Source organism: Nycticebus coucang, chromosome 1, assembly GCF_027406575.1.
Source record: "Nycticebus coucang isolate mNycCou1 chromosome 1, mNycCou1.pri, whole genome shotgun sequence".
NCBI classification, from domain to species: Eukaryota; Metazoa; Chordata; class Mammalia; order Primates; family Lorisidae; genus Nycticebus; species Nycticebus coucang.
In genome coordinates this window covers 7901540-7915249 of record NC_069780.1, presented here as the reverse complement: position 1 = coordinate 7915249, position 13710 = coordinate 7901540, and the positions used below count along the sequence as shown (strand labels likewise).

The 13710-nt window shown below is 39.0% G+C and overlaps 1 protein-coding gene across 2 annotated transcripts in view; it reads right to left on the bottom strand.

Annotated features, from left to right (window-relative positions):
* Positions 1–13710, bottom strand: part of MRPL1 (mitochondrial ribosomal protein L1) — an 83350-nt gene that overhangs the window by 22346 nt on the left and 47294 nt on the right. The gene's annotated exons all lie outside the window — the stretch shown is intronic.

The window sequence follows — 13710 nt, the reverse complement described above, 5'->3', positions numbered from 1 at the left end:
TAGATTAAAGGTGGATGACCATTGTCTTCTTGCTTGGAAAGTTTCATCAGAGAAGTCTGCAGTCACGCTGATGGATTTGCCCCTGTAGGTCAACTAGCAGAATCTTTTGTTTCTTTCTTTTTTTTTTTTTGTAGAGACAGAGTCTCACTTTATGGCCCTCGGTAGAGTGCCATTGCATCACACAGCTCACAGCAACCTCCAACTCCTGGGCTTCAGTGATTCTCTTGCCTCAGCCTCCCGAGTAGCTGGGACTACAGGTGCCCGCCACAATGCCCATCTATTTTTTCGTTGCAGTTCAGCCGGGGCCGGGTTTGAACCTGCCACCCTCGGTATATGGGGCCGGCGCCTTACCGACTGAGCCACAGGTGCCGCCCAGAATCTTTTCTTTTGTCTTGATTTTGGACAGGTTCATCACAATGTGTCTGGGAGAAGCTCGGTTAGAGTTGAGGCGACCTGGGGTCCGATATGCCTCTGAAAGCAGTGTGTCAGAATCTTTGGTGATATTTGGGAAATTTTCTTTTATAATATTCTCTAGTATGGCTTCCATTCCTCTGGGGCATTCTTCTTCCCCTTCTGGAATTCCTATAACTTGTATGTTGGAACGCTTCATAAGGTCCCATAATTCTGACAGTGAACGTTCTGCTTTCCCTCTCTTCTTTTCTGCCTCTTTTACTATCTGAGTTATCTCAAGAACTTTGTCTTCTACCTCTGAAATTCTTTCTTCTGCATGGTCTAACCTGTTGCTGATACTTTCCATTGCATCCTTAAGTTCCCTAATTGACTGCTTCAGTTCCTTCAGCTCTGCTATATCCTTTCTATGTTCTTCATATCGTTCATCTCTTATTTGATTCTGTTTTTGGATTTCCAGTTATTTTCCACTTTATTAGCAGTTTCCTTCATTGTTTCCATCATTTCCTTCATTGTTTTCATCATGTGTATTCTAAATTCCCTTTCTGTCATTCCTAACATTTCTTTATTGGTGGAATCCTCTGCAGTAGCTACCTCATGGTCCCTTGGAGGGGTTGTTCTGGACTGGTTCATCATGTTGCCTGGAGTTTTCTGCTGATTCTTCCTCATTGAGTGATTTCTTTTATCTGTTTCCTTGCCCCAATTTTCCTTTCACTTCCTCTTGGTCTTTAAGTTCCCGTGCCTGTGGAGAATATCTGTTGAATGAAAAAGTGACTGAATGATCTTGGCCAGGAACATTAGAGAGAGGATTCCAGTCAGCTCACTTTTAATTTTTCATTCTGTGGAGTCAAGTCCCAGAGTAGAACTGTGGGCATATGGTAAGTGCATGGTTAGCTTTACAAGGACCACCACACTGCTGTCCTCCTCTGCATTCCCACTAGTAATGTCTTGAGAGTTCCAGTTTCTCTGCAATCCTTTTATTACTTTTTTTTTTTGTGGGGGGGTATTAAATCACAGCCTTTTATTACTTTTGAAGTAATTTTACATTTCCTCCTTTCCTTCTGGAACACCAACAACATAAAAGTTAGAGCTTCTCTCACTGTTCCACAGGACCCTAAGACTCTCCTTTGCTTTTTAATTTATTTTTTCTCTTTAAGTCTTTTCTCTCTGTTTTTTCAAATAGGATAATTTCTATGATTTTCAAGTTCTCTGACTCTCCTCTGTCATTTCCATTTATTTTATGTCCAAGAGCTCATAAATAATTTTATGAGGTCACTTTCCAAAGTTCTGCTTTCTCCTTATCTCCCTAGTATTTATGGGTTCCCAGGGGCTCTCCTTTTTCAGCTCTCTGCTCAGAGAGCTGGGGCTTTATTCACCCAGTGCTGACACTTTCTCTCTGCAAACTATTCCTCCAATGAAGGCTGACTAGTAGGGGACAGGAAGAGGGGAAAAAATGCCCACCCTTCTGTGATTCTGGCTCCTCTAGTCAGAAAGGAAGGTTCCCTCCTCAAAGACAGACACCCACATCTTTCACAACACTGCTGTCTCTATAAGACATGATTTCCCCTTCTCAAGCCAGTGACGACAGACCTTCTGCTGGAGCTCTCTGCCTACACCCAGGTCCACTGCCTGGCTGAGACAAGGCCAGTAATAACTGAAGGGGATAGATGACAAACTCCACAAGTTTGGCGGTGCTTCAGATTCTGGTCTTCTTTCCCAATCTACTACTATTTGCTCTTTACTACTTTACTCCTCAAATAGCTGATCAATACATTCTATCTCAGTTTTATATCGACTCGGTTCATGTGGTCCTCACCTGGAACCAGAACCTCCCGGGGATTATGAATTGTGTATTTATACTTTAAGCTTGGCAAACATTTTCTGCAAAGGGAGAAACAGTAAATATTGTAGGCTCATGAGGACCACATCTGATCTCTATTACATCATCTTCTCTAAGCTCATAGCCCATACAAAAACAGGCTATACAGCCATGGTTTGCCAATCCCTGTTTAAGAAGCCATTATTTATCTATAAATATATGAAAATTCATCCAAAGACAAGGGGCAATATAAGTTACGCTTCACAGCATAGGATGGTCTTAGGCAGAAGTAGCTTTCATTGTCTATGACAAAGTTGTTTAGAAAATGCTTAATTTTGTGTTTATATTTAATGATTCATAATAGGGTCTCACAGATATCTTATTGTTTACTGTAAACATTATATTAATGAATGTTATTATTTGCTTAGACATAAAACTAATGAAACATACAAGGAATTACCTTTCAAATCCATTGAACTTCTCCCATTTGGATAAAGATAGAATTTAGCAAAAGCTATGTTATTTATCTCAGGTTCTTAAAATAAAGCTAACACACCAGGTGCGGTGGCTCATGCCTGTAATCCTAGCACTCTGGGAGGCTAAGGCTAGTGGTTCTGAGCTCAGAAGTTCAAGACTAGCCTGAGCAAAGTTGGGTCAGCCTGGGAGCCATCTCTACTGAAAATAGAAAACTAGCTGGATATTGTGGCAGGCACCTATAGTCCATCTACTGGGTAGGCTGAGGCAAGAGGATCACTTGAGCCAAAGAGTTTGAGGTTGCTGTGAGCTATGATGCCCCAGCACTCCACCCAGGATGACAGAGTGAGACTCTATCTCAAACTAAATAAATAAAATAAAGCTAATGAAAGAAAGCTACATGTGGAGGGAGGGGCATTGAAAGGATCACACCTGTGGTGCATCTTACAAGGGTATATGTGAGGCTTGGTAAATGTGGAATTTAAATGTCTTAGCAAAGTAACTAAGAAAATGCCAGGAGGGCTATGTCAACTAATGTGATGAAAATGTGTCAAATGGTCTATGAACCAAGTGTATGGTGCCCCATGATCATATTGATGTACACAGCTATGATTTAATAAAAAAAAAAAAAAAAGAAAGGTACATGTGCAACATGCTGACAATTACAACCATGGTGGTTCTTCTCTACTGGTTTACCTCCCTAAGTTGACCTAATTTTCGTAGACTGGACATACACATGTTGGTATCAGTACACTAGGCCTAGTTCTTTATGTTGACCAGTTTGTTACAGTCTCTTGGGTGGTCAACTTACACAGGTCCTATTTACTTGTTAGCAAATGGACTCCAACGGAGTAATTGGCAAAGGAAAGCTAATCAGTTTACTCTCCTTTTACAGGACACATTTATGTTTTTCCTCACGTGTTATTCTATTAGCAATGACTATTACATCGTTGAGTTAATCAATGGATTAATGAGAAAAGTTAGCTGTTTCTCTCAAATGGTATGGTTTTCTTATGCTATTATTCATATCTGACAGAAGGGGAAAGTCACACTTTCTTTCTTTCTCTTTTTTTTTATTCAGACAGACCTTCACTTTGTCACCCTCAATCGAGTGCCACAACACCCATCTATTTTTTTTGTTGCAGTTTGGCCAGGGCTGGGTTTGAACCCACCACCCTTGATATACAGGGCCGGCGCCCTACCCACTGACCAACAGGCAGCACCCTACCCACTGAGCCATAGACACCGCCCTGAAAGTCACACTTTCAACTCCCACAAGTTCTAGGAAATTACCATCTGATTTTATAGTTTGAAAACAATAATAAAATATTTTTTATTCTAATATTCCTATTGGTAAGAACATTGGTAAAAATCCAGCCAAAGAATATAACCGAAGCTCTATACTTTTAGCAATTATAGACCTACTGCCAATCTACCTCCTGCTCTACATTCTAGTTTTCAGAGTTTAAAATTTCCTTGTTTATAACACAGTATACCAGCATACCAAAAATAATGCAATAAAAGAAAAGTTAATCATTAACTGGAAGGAATAAGGGGGAAAAAAAGAGGGCAAGTGGCAGTGAGCCATAAGCCACTAATGAGGCTAATGCCTTTTATCCAGCTATTGTTTGTATCTAATTAGCAATATTTCTTGCTGGCCACTATTATAACTTATGGACCTAGTTGCTCCAAAGTAAGTATTCAGTTTCCACATCTTGCTGTTTAACTGAACTCCAACACATTCACTTTTCCTGTTCTAACATGCTAACTAAAAGCAAAGGCTCTCTGATTTCAACACAAGGTTTTACTATGTTTATATTCCTTTAATTTGTTTATTTTTGTTACAACATACTTCAGCTTTTATCAGCTGTCAGGCTGACAGTATTCTTGCCACAAAACAATTTGCTATTACATAAGCAAACATACTGATTCTCACCTATGAATGGACCATGTCTACAACTTTAAAAAGAAGGGGGAAAAAAGCACATCAAAGACACCACCTTCACTTTAAGTATGTCAAAGCTTCAAATGTATCTGACCAAGATAAGGAACACTTGTTAATTCAGGTCTTGGCATGATTTGGTATAAACATAAGTCTGAATTATCTTTATAGAAAACAAGCTTAGGTTTGATGTGCCAAAACCATGACTATTTGTAAGTTCTTAAAATGTGGATATTTACATGACTGTAAAAGGGCTACACTTGTTTTTTCTTTAACCCTATGATAGATAATTTAATGTTGAAAGTAGGCTATTATATAAATATATTTATGTAATGTATTTTTAAAAAATGTTCCCCATAATTTCAATCATATTTAGTGAAATTTTTATAATTCTTCCTCATCCTAAATTATCCAAGACTTTATGTTCTAATTACATGCTAATAATTTAAAATAATAGATATAGTAAATAATTTAAACTAAAACAAGTGGCATCCAGATTTTTAAAGTTTGTAGTTTCTTTATAATACTTTATTGACTTAACTTGAATTTATAGCATACTAATGGGAACATGTCCTGTGATATAAAAAAAAAAGTAGAAGAGTAGGACTCTACTCATTCATAGGAGGAATCAATGCTTCGTCATAAACTTAATAATGCTACTAATTTATAAATAGTTCAGAAACAATGTCAACCGTGTTTAAAAAGTTTTATGAGGTAGTGAATGAATAACATACATATAAGATGAGAGGAAAATGTTTAAACATCTGATTTGTTATTTACATGCCATTATGAATTTAGGCAGCGTCTACCAAGGCAACATTTTTTGGTTAGATTCTCTGTAATTAAGATTAATTTAGTTGTATGTCATTGAAAAACTGTTCTATGGGACACACTCCCCACTAATTCATACTAATTTTCTCATAAGTTTAATTTTATTTTTCATGTGTCTTTCTGACATGTAGGTAGACAACTAAGAAGTGAGGGACAAGTATAAAAGCACGAGAAAGTAAAGACAGAGAGAGGGGAAGAAAACAGAAATGGAGAACTTCAGAAAGCTGTTTAAAAAAGATGACAGGGGGTGGCGCCTGTGGCTCAAAGGAGTAGCGTGCTGGCCCCATAAGCCACATGTGGCGGGTTCAAACCCAGCCCTGGTCAAAAGCTGCAAAAAAAAAAAGATGAGAGGGAGAGAGGAAGAAAGAAGGGAAACCTGACAAGTAATATCAAAAACGAACTATGAATTAAATCAAATACTTCTCATAAAGTACCAGAAATGAACAATTATCTCTTCATCTGGAGCTGGAAAGAGAGAGTAAAGCCACCATGAATGTTTAAAATGGGAAGGAAAAACTTGTACAGCTGGTTCACATGCCTTACTATCATTATACCTTCAAACTAAACAACTACTATCCTGCTGCTGAGAGGGCCAGAGTTCTGAGCCAAGGCACGGAAGCCGGATGGTGGAGAAGAAAAAGGAGTCTCTCGGGATTCAATATACACACACTCACCTAAGCCACCCAGCTGCTGCCATGGAAAGGGCTGTTGCCCAGGGCTATCAAGTATGTGAGGCTTTTCTTCAACAGCTTTCAACCAAAGCCCCCTCAATATACCACGCACACCCGGTTCCAGAAGTGTCTAGCGCAGCGGTTCTCAACCTGTGGGTCGTGACCCCTTTGTAACAGTGAAAATACATCTTGCATATCAGATATTTTAGGATTCATAACAGTAGCAAAATGACAGTTATGAAGTAGCAATGAAAATAATTTTACGGTTGGGGGTCACCACAACATGAGGAACTGTATTAAAGAGTCGCGGCATCAGGAAGTATTAAGAAGGTTGAGAACCAGTGGTAGAGACAGATCCTTGCCTTTAAGATCCTGGACTTAGACTGTGTTCAATTTTTGACTTTCTTCTTTGCTGAACTAAGGATTTGGCACTTTAATCAGTTACCACTGTGGCATACAATTAATTCACTATGTTTACCTGGAAGCCTCAGAACACATACTATTTTCAAATGTCCATGAAATATTTGAAAAAAGAATATTAACTTTATACTATAGGCTACATGAAAGTCTCAATAAATTAAAAAATAATAGAAACCACAAAGGATGCATTATTCAACCATAAAACAAACTGAAATACAACAAAACTAAAACAAGCCCCCCAAAGGCTGCAAATTTTAAAATATTCTCCCAAATACAAAGAAATAATAGTATCATCATAGACTATTTCTATCATAGGAAACACTCAATAAATATTTGCTTAATGAATTCCTGAAGAAAAATACAATCACTCACCCAAAAAAAGTACATAGACATATACACACGACACTCTGCATACAATTTCAGGAAGTTCACAAAATCGTGAAGTCCACTGTCAGCCTCGTAAAGGTTTCCTGATTTTAAAAATCTCTACACAAAAAGATTTTCTATTTACGTAAAAGTCAAGATTGTTATTATGTAAAACTATTCAGAAACGTATTGTCAAAATAAAATACATAATTCTATGTCTCTTGTACGAAAATAGTTTCCTTTGTGTGTTTTAACACTTATTCTCAATATATTTTGAGCATGTATTTCTTCCAGGACATTTTAGCCTTTTCTAACACTCAGCAGAGAAGGCGACTCCTGTTCCTGTAAAATCTCAGGCCCTTCTCTTCCTTTGTGCTTGCTGGCTGTCCCCTCACCCACGATGGCTTTTCTTCCAGAGATCTTCACAACTTGTTCTCTTACTCCAATCACTATTCAAATGTCACCTCGGAGAGGTCTTCCCTGACCAACCTGTTTAAAACAGCCACACACACCCCACCATCACTCTGCCCCTGTATATGTATTGGTACAGTACCAATATTCTGAACTAGAAAGTAAGCTATTTGAGGACAAGAACTTTTTGGTTTTATTCACAACACATCTACACAGTTAAAAGTTTTCTGTCACACACTAGGCATTCAGGACGTGGATATGTGTGTACTTCCTGATAGAACAGTAAGGAAGGGCCAGAGGATTAAAGGAGGTGCCAGCCCACATAAGAAAAGCAAAAAGATTGTTTCACTTTTCCTGTATTCAGCTTGATATGCTGAATTACTAAGTCGAGGGATGAACACAACAGAGAGGACACCTCAGAGGGAATGAGAGTGAAATAACAAAGTTTGTTTTAGACATCATACAAGTATGGGCTATTCTGCAGAAGCTAGACTTTCTAAGTGTGCACTGGAAGTTTTGCCACTCGAGAATCACATTTCAGGTGATCCTAGCCAGTTGCCTATATTCCCTCTCCTCAGAAATTTCCCCCTTTTTTAAAAAAGAACTTAACTAGAATTAAGGCTCGAAGGAGCAACAAATTCCAAGAAAACACATGATGTTTCATTTCTTTACTTTCTTACCTGAAATGTTATGAATATGAGTTAATTTCTCTTTAGATTCTCTTTTAAAAAGTGCTATGAACCGAAAGAGTTCCCAGTGTTCTAAGACAAAATGAAGATAAAACATCAAAATTTCTGATTTTATGCTTTTTCAGAAATTATTATAGTAAAAAGTTACTTTAAAGCTTCACTGGTGTATACATGTATACCTGAAAGAATTACTTTGAACTGAAAACTTAAAACAGAAGCTGACTGGAAATATAGCAGCTCTTCACTAAACACCCTTTAGAGGCCAAACATTTTTTTATAAGGTGTGGCAAATTCTACCAAACTGTTGCACTGACAGCACTTAAAAAGCGGCCAAAATTATAAAAAATGATCCAAAACTAAGTAGCTTTCACAGTACACGGATCTTTTAAAAGGAGCAATGTGCATCATCAAGGCAAATCCATCTTCTTATCCTCATCATTTATCTAACTTTACCAAAGATTTTTTAGTTAGAATTGATTTGAAAATTAAAGTTTAAAATAATTTAGGCTCTAAATCCATGAAAACTACATTAAATACTTTTACATATATGGATTCTACTCAACTGGATGTGGCCGTAAAAGTACCTAGTTGCTACTTAAAAACATACACACAGAAACATGAGTCTCATTTTACAGGCTCTTGAGTATATATAACAGATTGGGAGAGTCATATAATTTATTATGGTATTAAATGTATCAAATAAGCACATTTCAAATTTGCCTTTAAGTTAAACTAAAGTCATAGTATATGATTATCCACTCTCTTGTGGATAAATACTTGTTACCACAAGTCCTAAAATAATGTATTTAAGAACTCTTTCTTAGTGAAAAGTTCTCCTTGACCTCTGCCACTTTCAGCAATGAAAGAAACCTCACCTACCATGCTAGCACATGTGTACATTTCTGAAATATGTGAGGGAGTCAACACTAAAAGTGAAAGAAGAAAGAGGGAGAAAACAATTAAGTTTTCGACAAATATAAAGGTATTACGTGTGCCTCCGTAAAATGGGATAGGCAATGTTATGAGAAATTACAAAGAACCTTTCCCTTATAATGAAGGCCAAGTGAAGAAAACCAATCAACAATGCAAGTGGCCTTCAATTAACTTAGGAGTGCCAGGGAGAAGCACTCAATTACAACTTGGACTTAACCTAACAAATGCAAACAATGAAACCTAATTGTTTGTACCCTCATATTAATCTGAAATTTTTTAAAAACGGAGTATTCTAGAAAAGCAGACTGAAGGCTAAGACTCTTAAATCACACAAGGAATCTATCAGTGAAAAAAAGCAAAGCAAGTTCTGAGAGCCTCACAGCTAACATAAAATGGATTTGTGGTATGGTATAAAACAGCCTAATGCCCACCAACCCAGGAATGGATCAACAAGCTGTAGTATATGTATATCATGGAATACTATTCAGCCACTAAAAAAAAACATGAAGACTTTACATCTTTCGTATTAACCTGGATGGAAGTGAAACACATTCTCAGCAAAGCATCACAAGAATGGAGAAGCAATGTACTCAATTCTGATATAAGGACAATTAATGACCTAGCACAGGGTTGGGGGTGGAAGAAGGGGACAGCAGAGAGAGGGAAGGAGGGAGGAGGTGGGGGGTGGGTCACTGTGGGGAGGAACACTATTATAAGAGGGTCTTTATCTGACACGAGCAATCATTGTAACCTGGTTCTTTGTACCCTCAATGAATCCCCAACAATGATAAAAAAAAATACTAACAGGTGCCCATTGAAAATACTTCAAAGTTGGGTGGCACCTGTGGCTCAGTGAGTAGGGCGCCGGCCCCATATCCCGAATGTGGAGGATTCAAACCCGGCACTGGCCAAACTGCAACAACAACAACAAAAACCCCCAAAAAGAAAATACTTCAAAGTCATAATCTGAGAGGATTATGCTGTATTATCTGCATACAATTTAACTTTTATGAATAACATCAAAATATACACCTGGATAGCCATTTCTAAAATAAACAGGACAGGATTCTTAATTCTAACTCACTTTGGGAAACTCCCAGTGACATTTCACTTGCAATATTACCTATTTTGGAAAGTTTAGTACTAATCAGTCAAATTGTTATAAAATAAAACATTTTGGGCAGTGCCTGTGGCTCAAAGGAGTAGGGTGCTGGCCCCATATGCCGGAGGTGGCAGGTTCAAACTCCGCCCCAGCCAAAACTGCAAAAAAAAAAAAAAAAACTTTACCACTGATCACATTATTTGAAATATCTTCCAATAACTTCTAACTGATCTTCACTTGACAAATTTTATTTATTTACACATATGTACACTACTCATTCAATACTCACTGAGCACCTATTATTTGCCAGGCATTCTTCTAGGAATTAGTGATAGAGCAATAAACAAAATGAACAAAAATTCTTGCCATTTTCTCATTCTTTTAGGTGGCTCCTCAGCTAAGGTAAAACCTTAATTGTCTCTCCAAATCTACCCTTCTTTCTACTAATCAATGTTTTGGCTGGGTACATGGCCACCCAGCTAGATGCTAAAAAACACAGTCCTTGAACTCTATGACATGTGACTGACCCCTGGACCAAGGAATGGAGGCAAAAGTGACAAGGGTGACAGCTCAAATACCTGAAAGAAAGCTGCCTACTCTCTACCTCCTCTTGTCTCCTTCACTCAGGCTGAAGTCAGACATGGTAGTCAGCAAGCTTCAATCACACAGAGGAAGGGAGGGAGGGAAGGAGATGAATGATGACCATTAGTTTACCTGGGATATATTTTCAAACTCCTCCTAGAAGCCATCCTTGACTATATAAATCATTGCCATGCCATGGTTATATAAATCATTGATTCTTTTTTGTAACTTCTGTGTCTCATAATATATGTATATATTTCTATTGTTGGACTTATCACATTTTCCTGTAATTTATTTCCATGTATGTCTCTGTTAGATGTATCTTTTTTCAGAAAAATGGTCACGATCTTTTTAGCATCACTCACATTGTGCCTGGCACAGAGTCAGTATGTATTAAATATTTGTTAAGAAGAACTTATACGTTAAGTTGGTTGTTTTCTATTGTTATTTCTTGTTTTTCTTCTTTGGTTAAATTAGAAATAAGCTAACAATAATTTTTCCTATTCAGAGAATAAAGTTTATGAAAAGTCAATAAAAGGGCCAGGCATGGTGGCTCACGCCTGTAATCCTAGCACTCTGGGAGGCCAAGGTGGGTGGACTGCTTGAACTTAGGAGTTCAAGACCAGCCTGAGGAAAAACAAAATCCTATCTCTACTAAAAATAGAAAAACTGAGGCAAGAGGATGGCTTGAGCCCAAGAGTTGGGAGATTTCTGTCAGCTATGACACCACAGCACTCTACCCAAGGTGACAGCTGAAGAGTCTGTCTCAAAAAAAAAAAGAAGAAGAAAGAAAAGTCAATAAATGGATATAATTATTTAAATACATAGGAGATGTAAAAATCTCTATTAAATCATGGGTCAGAAAAATCAATCTGAAATATAGGGTAAAAAGGGCTTTATTTTCAGTAGTTAGCAGATGCCATGAAACCTCAGTGTTTCTTGAACACTTTGATTTTATAAGCAGTCAACTTTCAACAACCACGGCTCTTGTCATTTTCATTTACCAGGCACTAGTGAAAAGAGCAGGTGACGGTAGGGAGTGTCAGGTAGGGAAGTCAATGGAGTCTCTCACACACACACACAAGAAGGAAGTTGGAGTCTCACACACACACACAGGAAGGAAGTCAATGGAGACACACACAGTAAGGAAGTCAATGGAGACACACACACAGATTAAGGAAGTCAACGGAGACACACACACACACACAGTCAGGAAGTCAATGGAGACACACACACAGAGTCAGGAAGTCAATGGAGATCCACACAGAGTAAGGAAGTCAATGGAGACACATACACACACACAGTAAGGAAGTCAATGGAGACACACACAGAGTAAGGAAGTCAATGGAGACACACACAGAGTCAGGAAGTCAATGGAGACACACACAGAGTAAGGAAGTCAATGGAGACACACACACAGAGTCAGGAAGTCAATGGAGACACACACACACATTCAGTAAGGAAGTCAATGGAGACACACACACAGAGTCAGGAAGTCAATGAAGACACACACACAGAGTAAGGAAGTCAATGGAGACACACACACACACACACAGTCAGGAAGTCAATGGAGACACACACACAGAGTCAGGAAGTCAATAGAGACATACACACAGAGTTAGGAAGTCAATGGAGACCCACTCGCAGAGTCAGGAAGTCAATGGAGACACACACACAGAGTTAGGAAGTCAATGGAGACATACACACACAGAGTCAGGAAGTCAATGGAGACCCACTCACAGAGTCAGGAAGTCAATGGAGACACACACACAGAGTTAGGAAGTCAATGAAGACACACACACAGAGTAAGGAAGTCAATGGAGACACACACACACACAGTCAGGAAGTCAATGGAGACCCACACACAGAGTCAGGAAGTTAATAGAGACATACACACAGAGTCAGGAAGTCAGCGGAGACACACACACCAAGTAAGGAAGTCAATGGAGACATACACACACAAGAGTCAGGAAGTCAATGGAGACCCACTCACAGAGTCAGGATGTCAACAGAGACACACACAGAGTCAGGAAGTCAACAGACACACACACACGGTCAGGAAGTCAACGGAGAAACACACACACAGTCAGGAATGGAGACACACACACAGAGTTAGGACGTCAACAGAGACACACACACGGTAAGGAAGTCAATGGAGACACACACACAGAGTCAAGTCAATGGAGACACAGTCAGGAAGTCAACAGACACACACACAGAGTAAGGAAGTCAAGTCAATGGAGACACACACACAGTCAGGAAGTCAAGAGAGACACACACAGGAAGTCAATGGAGACACACAAACAGAGTCAGGAAGTCAATAGAGACACACACACAACCACAGAGTCAGGAAGCTAACGGAGACACACACACAGAGTAAGGAAGTCAAGTCAATGGAGACACACACACAGTCAGGAAGTCAAGAGAGACACACACAGGAAGTCAATGAAGACACACAAACAGAGTCAGGAAGTCAATAGAGACACACACACAACCACAGAGTCAGGAAGTTAACGGAGACACACACACAGAGTAAGGAAGTCAATGGAGACCCACACACAGAGTAAGGATGTCAATGGAGACCCACACACAGAGTAAGGAAGTCAATGGAGACACACAGACACAGTCAGGAAGTCAACAGACACACACACAGAGTCAGGAAGTCAATGGAGACCCATATACAGAGTCAGGAAGTCAACGGAGACCCACACACAGAGTCAGGAAGTCAATGGAGACACACACACACAGTCAGGAAGTCAATGGAGATCCACACACAGAGTCAGGAAGTCAATGAAGACACACACACAGAATCAGGAAGTCAACGGATACCCACACACAGAGTCAGGAAGTCAACGGAAACACACACGCAGAGTCAGGAAGTCAATGGAGACACACACACAGAATAAGGAAGTCAATAGGAGATAGGGAAGTCAAACAAACACACATATACACACACACTCATGACAGTGGCAGAGAATCAGAGTAGGACTAGCAATGTGACAAGAAAAGGAATAAGAATGACAGATGGATGAGGAAACTCAGAATCTTAATAAGTAAAACAG